The sequence below is a fragment of the Salvelinus alpinus genome, chromosome 13 (assembly GCF_045679555.1).
Source record: "Salvelinus alpinus chromosome 13, SLU_Salpinus.1, whole genome shotgun sequence".
NCBI classification, from domain to species: Eukaryota; Metazoa; Chordata; class Actinopteri; order Salmoniformes; family Salmonidae; genus Salvelinus; species Salvelinus alpinus.
In genome coordinates this window covers 23,273,042-23,285,519 of record NC_092098.1, presented here as the reverse complement: position 1 = coordinate 23,285,519, position 12,478 = coordinate 23,273,042, and the positions used below count along the sequence as shown (strand labels likewise).

The following is a 12,478-nucleotide window of genomic DNA, read 5'->3' as shown; positions in this document are numbered from 1 at the left end:
GCTGGCGTGGTTACACATGGTCTGCAGTTGTGAGGCCGGTTGGACGTACTGCCCAATTCTCTAAAACAACGTTGGAGGCAGCTTATGGTACAGAAATGAACATTCAATTCTCTGGCAATAGCTCTGGTGGACATTCCTGCAGTCAGCGTGCCAATTGCACGCTCCCTCAAAACATCTATGCCATTGTGTTGTGTGACAAAACACCATTTGAAGTGGCCTTTTATTGTCCCCCAGCACAAGGTACACCTATGTAAAGATCATACTGTTTAATCAGCTTCTTCATATGCCACACCTGTCAGGTGGATGGATTATCTTGGTAAAGGAGAAAAGCTCACTAACAGGTATGTAAACAGATAATAATATTTTTGTGCGTATGGAAAATGTCTGGGAGCTTTTATTTCAGCTCATGAAACATTGGACCAACACTTTACATGTTGCATTTATATTTTTGTTCAGTGTACATGTAGTGAGCATAGTTATTATGGATTTATGTCCATTTGAATGTGTTAAAATTAATTACATTTATATGACAGTAGTAGGATAAACATAAGAAAATCAAAATTTACATCAAGTTTTTGACATTTACATTTTTAGATACTAATAATAAAGGACCAAAATACCCGCAAAAATCTAAATTCATAAGTTGATGCAAAAATGTAATTTCAGCCTGTGGTGCCTCGCCTCAATGAAACTAAGTAAGGCTGTCCTCTCTTTTACTTCATTACTGTAAGGTTGGAGGGTGAATGTGGCCCTTAGGACAGAGTCAAGGAAATGGTAACGGGTCGACTGTGAGTGACATTTCAGATGGAAATGACATAGATTGTGCCACCCACGTGCCCTGTGGCATGGCATTGAATGGAGGCAATGTCAGCCTGATCTTACTTAGCTACAAAAGCTGCTGATAAACACCCCACCCCCAATGACACACAAACATACACACGCATGCATGCTTGTGTATATGCTTTAACACACACACACGCATGTACACGTGTGCGTGCACATACACACACATCTCTGACACACGTGATTGTCAACCTTGTCTCACGTCAAGTGACAATTAACAAGACACGCCACCTTCCAGATGTGAATGCGCCATCCTAACCACAGGTCAGGTTTAGCTGCGAGAGGTTTTAGTGAAATACATTCAGTTGTCTCATCGCGCTGGATGTCGCAGTACTGTCTGACATGGGAATGGCTGAAGGTCAAGCTGTCCTTGTTTGTGTAAAACAATAGAGAACAGAAATGTGTTTGTAGAACTAGAAAGTCAGAATACTGTGATCACAATGTTCAGAACAAGTGAAGGTGCTTCTTATACCGCTGCCATAGCGAATATAACTATATTTCTAACAAAATGGGAACAAAACAAGCAAAACACTGAATTACAACTGTTGGGGAAGGCATTCACATCCACCTATAACCTCATAATAACAACAACAGAGTACAACATCCAATTACCTTATTCATACATGGAGCAACGACCTTTAGCTGTAACATTCAAATGGTCAACTCCAATATCACTCATACCGTAAAAAGTCACCATAAATAGTCCCCCCTCTAACAAAAGCTTATCTTGAACTGGGGCTATGTTTGATATGGGATCTGTCCTACATAAGTCATCTGAACTACAACTCCCAAGGAGAACGGAGATCAGATATGGAGGTCAAGCATCAAGGACAGTGAAGCTATTTAAAGGGGACGTTCTCAGTCAACGCAAAACAGAATGCCAATCTATCTTCCCTGTTTGCTATATCTCCCTGCTTCTTTTTTCATCCCTCTCTCTCCTTACCTTGCTATTTTAGGCTTTCCCCTGCTCTCTCTCCCTCTACCCCCCCCCGACATGCTGAAGAGGCAGCTGTGAGGAAGCAGGGTAATAAAAAGAAGAGCTAATGAAAGGTCGCAAGGGGTCAGCGTGCTCACATACCTTCACCGGACAAGGGGATGAGAGGTCAGCCATTCCAGGGAGACAAACTGTTTAACTTTTTGACTAGAGTGCGTCAAATGTTCAAAAGGTCGCAAGTAAGGGTGCAGGGTCATAACCCCTGGGTTAAGATTCTGAGTGCCCTGCGGGTCAGAGGTCAGAGAAGGAATGCTGGGTAATGGGGGGTTGGAAGTTTGGTCTCCATCCTCCTTTTCGACGAATGAACGAAGGCTGCAGTGTAAATGAACAGTTGTCTCTCCTTGTTTTACCTCAGTCTCACCAACATCACCATTTGGGACGTCAACATACGATATGATGAATTTGTCATTTCTAATGAAATATTTCAATAATGTAGACAATTCATGGGTATATTGCGAGTATCAATATACTGAAATATTTCCAAATCATAAGGAATATTTCATTGAATTTTAAATAGAAAATACTTCTCTCAATACGACATGCATCAAAGTGATTTCCCCCTGTGTTTTCTTGTGTTTTAACTGTATCTGAGACATGTGACAGTTCAGATCTGCTGAAAAGCAGTAGGGGTAACACTGCCATCTTGAGGAGAACATTACAAACAGACACCAACATGCAGTGTGGTGCAGGGGTAGAACTCCCAGTAGAGGGCACTGCAATGGCACCTACCCAGTCCAATTCAACATGATTTCAACCCACTGCTAACAACAGCATTTAAAAATCTATTTGAAATGTAAAGTCCTTTTAGGAAATCATGCTGTATAAGAGGTGACAGCACACACACAAGTTAAGTGTGTAAGTAAAGTCACTTGGGGTAATTGATATACTTGATACACGGTTGAATTCATAACATCATTTGCTAATTCTACTGGACTGCTTATTGGATCTCAACTGTAGTGAATAACTGGATAAAGCTGAAGAGACATGATACATCTGTGTGTTTCCGGTGAACTAGCCACCTCCTCCTCCTCCTCATCCCAGCTGTCCCATTAGATTCATGAATCAAATTAGCTGCAGTAGATGAGTAACACCGATATGATCGTTGGCAAAACATCAGATCAGGATTTGACCATGTATTCTAGCAACTCTATCCATGTCAAACATACTGTACCAGGGATTAGTCTGTTTGAACCAATGGCAGCTAACTGCCGGACAGCAGCACACTGTCAGTCTGCAATGCTCAGAGTGTGGCGTTATAGTAATGAATGGGTTTTAAAAACGAACCTACCATATGAACTGCACTCCTCAGCTGTATACTAGCCTAATCAGTAGTCACAACAGAAAACATAGTTAATATTGGGTTTATAAATTGGATTTTCATTGCAGTACTGTTAGCTGACCAATGGATGGGGTGCATTTTCTTTGTATCTGACATATTACAGTGCATTTGGAAAGTATTCAGACCCCTTAATGACAAAGCAAAAACAAGTTTAGAAAGTTTTGCAAATGTATAAAAAAAACTACGGAAAAATCACATTTACATAAGTATTCAGACCCTTTACTCTGTACTTTGTTGAAGGCCCTTTGGCAGCGATTACAGCCTTGAGACTTCTTGGGTATGACACTACAAGCTTGGTACACCTGTATTTGACGAGTTTCTCCCATTCTTCTGCAGATCCTCTCAAGCTCTGTCAGGTTGCATGCGGAGTGTTGCTGCAGAGCTGTTTTCAGGTCTCTCCAGAGATGTTAGATCGGGTTCAAGTCCGGGCTCTGGCTGGGCCACTCAAGGACATTCAGAGACTTGTACCGAAACCACTCCTGCATTGTCTTGGTTGTGTGCTTAGGGTCGTTGTCCTATTGGAAGGTGAACCTTCGCCCCAAGTCTGAGGTCCTGAGCGCTCTGAAGCAGTTTTGTTTCATCAAGGATCTCTCTGTACTTTGCTCTGTTCATATTTTCCTCAATCCTGACTAGTCCCTGAGTCCCTGCCGCTGAAAAACATCCCCACAGCATGATCATGCCACCACCATGCTTCACTGTAGAAATGGTGCCAGGTTTCCTCCAGATGTGACGCTTGGCATTCAGGCCAAAGTATTCAACCATGGTTTTATCAGACCAGAGAATCTTGTTTCTCATGGGCCGAGAGTTCTTTAGGTGCCTTTTGGCAAACTCCAAGCGAGCTGTCATATGCCTATTACTGAGGAGTGTCTTCTGTCTAGCCACTCTACCATAAAGACCTGCTTGGTGGAGTGCTGCAAAGATGGTTGTCCTTCTGGAAAGTTCTCCCATCTCTACAGAGGAACTCTGGAGCTCTGTCAGAGTGATCATTGGGGTTTTTGGTCACTTCCCTGAAAAGGCCCTTCTCCACCGATTGCTCAGTTTGGCTGGGCGGCCAGCTCTAGGAAGAGTATTGGTTCTAAACTTCTTCCATTTAAGAATGATGTATGCCACTGTATTCTTGGGGACCTTCAAAGCTGCATACATTTTTTGGTACACTTCCCCAGATCTGTGCCTCAACACAATCCTGTCTCGGGGCTCTACGGACAATTCTTTTTATCTCATGGCTTGGTTTTTGCTCTGACATGCACTGTCAACTGTGTGACCTTATATAGACAGGAGTGTGCCTTTCCAAAATCATGTCCAACCAATTGAATTTACCACAGGTGGACTCCAATCAAGTTGTAGAAACATCTCAAGGATGATCAATGGAAACAGGATGCAGGTGAACTAAATTTTTAGTCTCAAAACAAAGGGTCTGAATACTTATGTAATTTTTAATATATTTGCTATGAGACTCGAAATTGAGCTCAGCTGCATCCTGTTTCTATTGATCATCCATGAGATGTTTCTACAATTTGTTTGGAGTCCACCTGTGGTGAATTCAGTTGATTGAACATGATTTGGAAAGGCACACACCTGTCTAAAAAACAGTTTTTGCTTTGTCATTATGGGGTATTGTGTGTAGTTTTAGAATCAGGCTGTAACGTAACAAAATGTGGAAAATACTTTCGGAATGCACTGTATATACACTGAGTTAACAAAACATTAAGAACACCTGCTCTTTCCATGACATAGACTGACCAGTTGAATCCAGGTGAAAGCTATGATCTCCTATTGATGTAAATTGTTAAATCCACTTAAACCAGTGTAGATGAAGGGGAAGAGACAGGTTAAATAAGTATTTTTAAGCCTTGACACAATTGAGAAATGGATTGTGTATGTGTGCCATTCAGAGGGTGAATGGGAAAGATAAAAGACTTAAGTGCGTTTGAACGGGGTGTGGTATTATTTGCCTGGCGCACCGGTGTGTGTTAAGAACTGCAACGCTGCTAGGTTTTTTATGCTCAACAGTTTCTCGTGTGTATCAAGAATGGTCCACCACCCAAATCACATCCAGACAACTTGACACAACTGTGGGAAGCATTAGAGTCAACATGAGCCAGCATCACTGTGGAACGCTTTCGACATCTTGTAGAAATGTTACCTATTCTGTTAAAAACAACTTTTAATCCAATAACATTATCATATACCACGCAATAGACAGCATGTCTTACAGTATCTTGCCATGCAGTGAGCAAAGCTGCTGCTATGTGTGTCGGAGTGAGAGTGATGACAAAGGAGTTTGAGTCTTGCTCCAGCACACTAATCTAAATCCTGCCCCCCCAGGCAGAAGGAGCCTAGCGTGAAGGCCACGACACACAGACAGACATGCAACGCTCAGCTGAAGGAGTCATACACAGCTCCAATGGATTTACAAGCGATACGGCTATCTCTCTGAACCCTGACAAATGCATGCATTATGCATGAGTGGAAAAAGGTGACATAAGGTATATAACTGCTACATCACACATTACATTAGCCCGCTGAGCTTAAGCCTAGGCACCAGTTCGGGGAGCTACTGCAAGTGTCCAGGTCTCAAGCGACTTCCCAGCAAACCAAAATTGGTTCTGTGAAAGTACTCATTCTTTAGTCGTCCAGTCGTGCTGATGATTATATAATGTTTATATAAAACATTCACCTGATGTTGCAAAACTGTTTTCTAGAATACATTTAATTTGCTCTATATAAAAAAAATGTGGAGGGTACTGTTATCCCTTTTTCTCCCCAATTTCATGATATCCAATTGGTAGTTACAGTCTTGTCCCATCGCTGAAACACCCATACGGACTCGGGCTTCTTGACACATGCTTGCTAATCCCGGAAGCCAGCCGCAGCAATGTGTCGGAGGAAACACCATACAGCTGGTGAACGAAGTCAGCGTGCATACGCCCAGCGCCACAAGGTCGCGATGGGACAAGGACATCCCAGCCAGCCAAACCGTCCCCTAACCAGGACGACGCTGGGCCAATTGTGCGCCGCGTCATGGGTCTCCCGGTCATGGGTGGCTGCGACACAGCCCGGGATCAAACCTGGATCTGTAGTGACGCTTTGGACCGCTGTGCCACTCGGGAGGCCCCTAATCTGTTCTTTAAAGACTCCCAGAATGTTTCATTAGGTTGTGGGAATAGTCTGGTGAGAAAATTGTGGGGACATCACAAAATAAATTGTCCAGTTGTGCAGACAATTCTAGAATGTTTATTTTAGGGTGCACAAAACACTAACCTGATGTTACAAGAACACGTGTCATCTGTTCTTTAAAGGTTCCAGAATGTTTCATTAAGTTGTGAGAACCGTCTGGTGAGAACATTGTGGGATATCACAAACAATATGTTCCCAGAACACAAAAACTGTCAAGTTGTGCAGATGATTCTACAATGTTTCTTTTAGGGTGCAAAAAACATTCACCTGATGTTTCAAGAACGTTCCCAGAACACATTTAGTCTGTTCTTTAAAGGTTCCCAGAACATTTAATTAGGTTGTGGGAACAGTGTGGGTACATTACAAGTGATAGGTTCCCAAAACACAAAATATGCTCAGTTTTGATGACATTCATGCAATATTTAAGTTAGTTTGCAAAGGACATTCATATAATGTCATCCCCCTCTTCAAAGGGGGAGACACTCTAGACCCAAACTGTTATAGACCTATATCCATCCTGCCCTGCTTTTCTAAAATCTTCGAAAGCCAAGTTAATAAACAGATCACCGACCATTTCGAATCCCACCGTACCTTCTCCACTATGCAATCTGGTTTCCGAGCTGGTCATGGCTCAGCAACGCTCAAGGTCCTAAACGATATCATAACCGCCATCGATAAAAAACAGTACTGTGCAGCCGTCTTCATCGACCTGGCCAAGGCTTTCGACTCTGTCAATCACCGCATTCTTATCGGCAGACTCAATAGCCTTGGCTTCTCAAATGACTGCCTCGCCTGGTTCACCAACTACTTCTCAGACACAGTTCAGTGTGTCAAATTGGAGGGCCTGTTGTCCGGACCTCTGGCAATCTCTTTTGAGGCGACACAGGGTTCAATTCTCGGGCCGACTCTTTTCTCTATATAGATCAATGATGTTGCTCTTGCTGCTGGTGATTCTCTGATCCACCTCTACGCAGACGACACCATTCTTTATACATCTGGCCCTTCTTTGGACACTGTGCTAACAAACCTCCAAACGAGCTTCAACGCCATACAACACTCCTTCCGTGGCCTCCAACTGCTTTTAAATGCTAGTAAAACTAAGTGCATGCTCTTCAACCGATTGCTGCCCACACCCTCCCGTCCGACTAGCATCACTACTCTGGACGGTTCTGATTTATAATATGTGGACAACTACAAATACGTAGGTGTCTGGCTAGACTGTAAACTCTCCTTCCAGACTTAAGCATCTCCAATCTAAAATTAAATCTAGAATCGGCTTCCTATTTCGCAACAAAGCCTCCTTCACTCATGCCGCCAAACATACCCTCGTAAAAATGACTATCCTACCGATCCTTGACTTCGGCGATGTAATTTACAAAATAGCCTCCAACACTCTACTCAGCAAACTGGATGTAGTCTATCATAGTGCCATCCGTTTTATCACCAAAGCCCCATATACTACCCACCACTGCAACCTGTATTCTCTCGTTGGCTGGCCCTCACTACATATCCGTTGCCAAACCCACTGGCTCCAGGTCATCTATAAGTCTTTGCTAAGTAAAGCCCCGCCTTATCTCAGCTCACTGGTCACCATAGCAACACCCACCCATAGCACGCGCTCCAGCAGGTATATTTCACTGGTCATCCCCAAAGCCAACACTTCCTTTCGCCGCCTTTCCTTCCAGTTCTCTGCTGCCAATGACTGGAACGAATTGCAAAAATCTCTGAAGCTGGAGTCTTATATCTCCCTCTCTAACTTTAATCATTAGCTGTCAGAGCAGCTTACCGATCACTGTACCTGTACACAGCCAATCTGTAAATAGCACACCGACTACCTCATCCAAATATTATTACTTACCCTCTTGCTCTTTTGCACCCCAGTATCTATACTGCACATCATTGTCTGCACATCTATCACTCAAGTATTAATGCTAAATTGTAATTATTTTCACCTCTATGGCCTATTTATTGTCTACTTCCTTACTCTTCTACATTTGCACACACTTGTTCTCAACTGGCCTACCTGGTATAATAAAGGTGAAATAAAAAAAATACAAAATGTTGTAAGAATGTTGACAGAACACCTGATCTAAGTTCTTTAAAGGTACCCATAACATTTAATTATGTTATGGGAGTTTAGGATGTTACAAGAATATTCTTGTGATATTCACATAGGTTGCACAGAACATTCCCACAATGTTGCACAATGTTCCACAATATCCAAAATAGTCTGTATTTATGTTGTTGATAGCATCCATTCATGTTCACGCAATATACAATTAACCTTGTCTTGGAGGTCCTCAGAACATCTCAAAAACATTTAGTTAATGTTATATTTAAGTTTCACCGACTATTACTACAACATTCTCAGCATAGAAATGTGTATCTCCTTAAAGCATACTCTACCAAAAGAGAGGATGTCTTGATTTCATCCAGATTTATAAATCCAGTCAGATATGCAAATTTAGACTAACTGTAAAATGTTTTAACATTGTGTAAAAGTTGACTGTTAAAAAACACACCTAATATAATTCCAACTTTGAGACACTTGATATGGTCGCCCCTGTCTTATTTTTAATTATCTGAAAAGTACCTTGTAAATATGGGCCCAGAAGTATGCAGCATATAAAGACGATGGGTGAGTGATGGTGAATAACCCACTTACCAGTATTTCCCTGGGTTAGTTATGTAGAAGGCTAAAAAAGAAGCATGGAATTCCTGATGTTACAGCCTGGATTTAAAATGGATTAAATTGCGATTTTGTGTCACTGGCCTACACACAATGCCCCATAATGTCAAAGTGGAATTATGTTATTAGAAATGTTTACAAATTAATACAAAATTTAAGAGTTGAAATGTCTTGAGTCAATAAGTATTCAACTCCTTTGTTATGGCAAGTCTAAAGTTCATGAGAAAAAAATTGCTTAGCAAGTCACATAATAAGTTGCGTGGACTCTGTGTGCAATAATAGTGTTTACCATGATTTTTGAACGTCTACCTAATCTCTGTACCCCACACATACAATTGGCTGTAAGGTTACTCATTCGAACAGTGAATTTCAAACACAGATTCAACCACAAAGACCAGGGAGGTTTCCAATGCCTTGCACAGAAGGTCACCTATTGGTAGATGGGTAAAAATAAAAAAGCACACATTAAATATCCCTTTGATGAAGTTACACTCAGTCTCTACAAAGATACAGGCGTCCTTCCTAATTCAGGTGCCGGAGAGGAAGGAAACTGTTCAAAGATTTCACCATGAGGCCAATGGTGACTTTAAAACAGTTGCAGAGTTTAATGGTTGTGATAGGAGAAAACTGAGGATGGATCAACAACATTGTAGTTAATCCACAATACTAACCTAAATGACAGAGTGAAAAGAAGGAAGTCTGTACAGAATAAAAAATATTCCAAAACATGCATCCTGTTTGCAATAAGGCACTAAAGTAAAAACCGCAAAAAATGTGCATCATGTTATGGGTATGCTTGTCATCGGCAAGGGAGTTTTTTGGGGGATAAAAATAAACAGAATAGAGCTAAGCACAGGCAAAATCAGAGAGGAAAACCTGGTTCAGTTTGCTTTCCAACAGACACTGGGAGACAAATTCACCTTTCAGCAGGACAATAACATAAATCACAAGGCCAAATATACACTGAAGTTGCTTACCAAGACGAAATTGAATGTTCCTGAGTGGCCTAGTTACAGTTTTGACTTAAATAGGCTTGAAAATCTATGGAAAAACTTGAAAATGGCTGTCTAGCAATGATTAGCAAACAACTTGACAGAGCTTGAAGAATCTTTTCAAGAATAATGTGAAAATATTGTACAATCCAGGTGTGCAAAGCTCTTAGAGACTTACTGTACCCAGAAAGACTCACAGCTGTAATCACTGCCAAAGGCGATTTTAAAATATATTGACTCAGGGGTGTTAATACCAATGTAGATGAGATATTTCTGTATTTCATTTTCAATACGTTTGCAAAAATGTATAAAAACATGTTTTCACTTTGTCATTATTGGGTATTGTGTGGAGATGGGTGAGAGAGGAAAAACATACTTAATCCATTTCTAATTCAGGCTGTAACACAACAATATCTGGAAAAGGTCAACGGGTATGAATACTTTCTGAAGGCACTGTAATTTAATGTTCTGGGAACATTATCGGCAGAACTCAGAAAGGCTGTTCTATCAAAATTCTTGCAACATCAAAGGAATGTTTTGTGCATCCTGATTGTGAATGGTAGGAGAACATTCCAAGGACATTTCATTTAAGAGATAAAACAAATAAATAAAAAATGTTCATTATCAAAAACATTATTGGTATGTTTTTGTGATGTTATCATCCAAATGTTAGAAAATACCCTATCTAGAACTTAATGGGAATCTTAGCTAATGTTCTGGGTATGTTCCCGTTTTGCTGGGTTATCATACATATACAGTGAGTGTACAAAATATTAAGGACACCATCCTAATATTGAGTTTCACCCCCCCTTTTTCCATCAGGACAGCCTCAATTCGTTGGGGCATGAACTCTACTAGGTGTCGAAAGCATTCTACAGGGATGCTGGCCTACAGTACGTTGACTCTGTTGCTTCCCACAGTTGTGTCAAGTTGGCTGAATGTCCTTTGGGTGGTGGACCATTCTTGATACACACGGGAAACTGTTGAGCTTGAAGAATGCAGCAGCGTTGCAGTTCTTGACACAAACCGGGGCGCCTGGAGCCTACCACCACACCCCATTCAAAGGCTCTTAAATATTTTGTCTTGCCCATTCACCTTCTGAATGGCACACATACACAATCCATGTCTCAATTGTCTCAAGGCTTAAAAATCCTTCTTTAACCCATCTCTTCCCCTTCATCTATACTGATTGAAGCACATTTAACAAGTGACATCAATAAGGGATCATAGCTTTCACCTGGATTCACCTGGTCAGCCTATGTCAAGGAAATAGCAGGTGTTCTTAATGTTTTTTACACTCAGTGTATGTGTTATCAGTGCTGACAGCAAGACATGTTGTTTTAAATATTTCAGACCTAATTCTGTTGCAGTGACCCTGTCATAGCCAGATGAAAAATGGTGTTAATGTCTGGATTAAAGACAAAGGGGTGAGTGATGGCCAGAGTAGATGTCCTGTAAACAAATACAGCAGACAGATCTGGGTTCAAATAGGTCTGACAACATATACTGTACACCCATTCCCTTGCCTGAGAAGACAGTGACTTGAGGCAGATGTGGACAAGAGAATAGGAGGGATGCAGACCAGAAATTCAACACACATTTGCCCAGGAATAGAGAAATGTGCTGAAGTTGTTAGTGATGGAGCAGAAGTACAGTAGAGGACAGGGAGAGGAAGGATTCACAGAGGATTAACCCTGCGCCTCACATCAATAATAATAAGAATAATGTTATTTTTCTGAGGGCAATCCTCTACGGAACCTCTGCTTAGAGTAAATGAGCCATATAGCCTAGTGATTGAAAACAGATATGTGTCATATCTGTCCTTGGAATGGAGAAATAATATCACTTTAATGCTGACAATTGTATTTAGAGATTGACGGGATTTGTTTAAGAAAGATGTGGACAGTTTATCTGAGTGGATTGCAAATGGTGGTATCATATCTTATGCTTTTAGTCTTTTATGTTGTTGTTTCGTTTTATATTCAGTGTAGTGCATGACATGTCTGCTGCGTGTGTCTGCTAACATTGTCCACTATAACTATTGAACAACTGAAATCTAAACATGAAGAATTAACATCAGGGTTTATAAGAGATTATACAAAAGATGGATTTAATATCTGGGTTTGCCCAGTCGCAAACACATACCAATTAACTTAAAATGTAAAAAAAAATGAACAGGCCTGCAATGTTTGGGTGGGGAAAATATTTTCTTGATTATTTAAATGTTTTGTGCCCTCAAGAAGGGTATAATATTGCAACAAATGTAAATACTGTTGTTTTTTCTATAAATTGTCAAATATAATTTATGAATAAAATACCTTTGCTAAGTGTTCACTCAGGAATATTAAAAAAAAATTAATTGGCAAAAGTAACCATCTTAACACTTATATCACATATATCACTAAAGCCTGACTAAAAGATCACAACCCCATCACGTCTAAATC

At 40.9% G+C, this 12,478-nt stretch overlaps 1 long non-coding RNA gene across 1 annotated transcript in view; it reads right to left on the bottom strand.

Annotated features, from left to right (window-relative positions):
* Positions 1-12,478, bottom strand: part of LOC139537413 (uncharacterized) — a 38,789-nt gene that overhangs the window by 16,578 nt on the left and 9,733 nt on the right. The window lies entirely within an intron of this gene.